Here is a 1,539-nt window from a genome sequence, read left to right on the forward strand (position 1 = left end):
CATCAGCAATACCCAAATCGTCTACAATAGCCTTTGAGACTAGATTCACACAAGAACCAGAGTCACAAAGAGCATCCTTGAAGGTTGTTCCTGCGATGGAACATGGGAAAACAAACTTTCCAGGATCATCAACCTTAGGCAATACCTTCAGTGCTGGTGTAGACAGTGCTTTGGTATAGAGGACCTTGATCTCCTCTTGAGTCTCTCTACAGTTTTTAAAGAACTGGAGCAATGGACGAATCTGCAGAGCATCTTCAAATGCAAGTTCTGTAGGAAGCCTTCTCACCATCTTGTTAAAACCAATCAGCTGCTCTTCACTAATGGGATCCATCAGATGTCTAGGTGGAATTGGATAGGGAACCTTGGGAACATAGACTCGAGATGGTGGAGTCTCGGCAAGTTCGCTAGGAGCAGTCACTCCAGAGGTAGCAGACTGCTCTGCTCTCTCTTCTGTGCCTGGAGCAGTCTCAGGGAACAGCTGCTCTATTGCATTACAGTGCTCAGTCCTAGGATTTTTATCAGTTCTTCCAGGAAGCGTCTCTTGTTGCCTCTTGACACTCTCAACTGTTTGAGCAAGCTGAACATCGATCTTTCTTATATGGATCGCAAGATTGTCATACTTGTTATTCAGCTCAGTGAACATGTTGCCCATCCTGGTGTCTATTTCCGTGGTTACCTGATTCAACGCCTTGGCCTGAACCTGCTGACCATGCAACAGCTGTTGCATCATCATACCCAGACCCTTCAGCTCATCTGGTTGACTGTTCCCGGTAGCTGGAACAGCATGCGGATTGCTCTGCGGTTGTCGCTGGTTCTGGTTCTGAATATGCTCGGTCGTAGGTTGTTCCATGCTGAAAACGTGCCCTTGGTTATTTTTCAGTAGCTGATCAACCTTGGCAGTCAGTTCATCTATTTTCTGGGCGTCAGAACTGTTTCCTTTCTTGGAGCAATCACTCTCCTCTTTCTTATTAGCTGAGCTAGCAGCCATGTTCTCAATCAGCTTAAACGCTCCATCAGTAGTTTGAGTCATGAAGTCTCCATTGCTCGCAGAGTTTAGAGCACCTTGGTATTTCCAGTCCACTCCATCATAGAAAATGTCCAGGATATAATCATCATCAAATCCATGGTGAGGACATTCTCTGCGATAGTCATTGAAGCGCTCCCATGCGTCGCAGAAAAGCTCACCAGTGATCTGTCTGAAGGAGGTGATCTTGTTCCTCAATGCAGTTGTTCTCGCCTTAGAGTAAAAATGGCTGAGGAACGCTGATCGGACCTGTTCCCATGAAGTGAGAGAGCCGGTAGGGAGAGAGTTCAACCACCGTGCAGCTTTTCCATCAAGAGAGAATGGGAATAACATGCACGTGATGTAGTCTGGTGGAACACCATTCACGCGAGTGAAACTGCAGACTTTTTCGAAGCTCTCAATATGCTCCATTGGAATTTCTGTAGAGAGATCAGAGAACACCTTTCTCTGTACTAGACCGATCAAAGCAGGCTTGATCTCAAAGTCCTGCCTAGTACAAGGTGGAGGAACAATGG

At 46.5% G+C, this 1,539-nt stretch overlaps 1 non-coding gene across 1 annotated transcript; it reads left to right on the forward strand.

Moving 5' to 3' along the window:
• Positions 1-1,118: 1,118 nt before the first annotated feature.
• On the forward strand, positions 1,119-1,225 carry LOC117132227. Its single transcript, XR_004455787.1, has one exon. It is a non-coding gene; the product is annotated as a small nucleolar RNA R71 (small nucleolar RNA).
• Positions 1,226-1,539: the final 314 nt, after the last annotated feature.

The sequence above is a fragment of the Brassica rapa genome, chromosome A02, assembly GCF_000309985.2.
Source record: "Brassica rapa cultivar Chiifu-401-42 chromosome A02, CAAS_Brap_v3.01, whole genome shotgun sequence".
Lineage (NCBI taxonomy): Eukaryota > Viridiplantae > Streptophyta > Magnoliopsida > Brassicales > Brassicaceae > Brassica > Brassica rapa.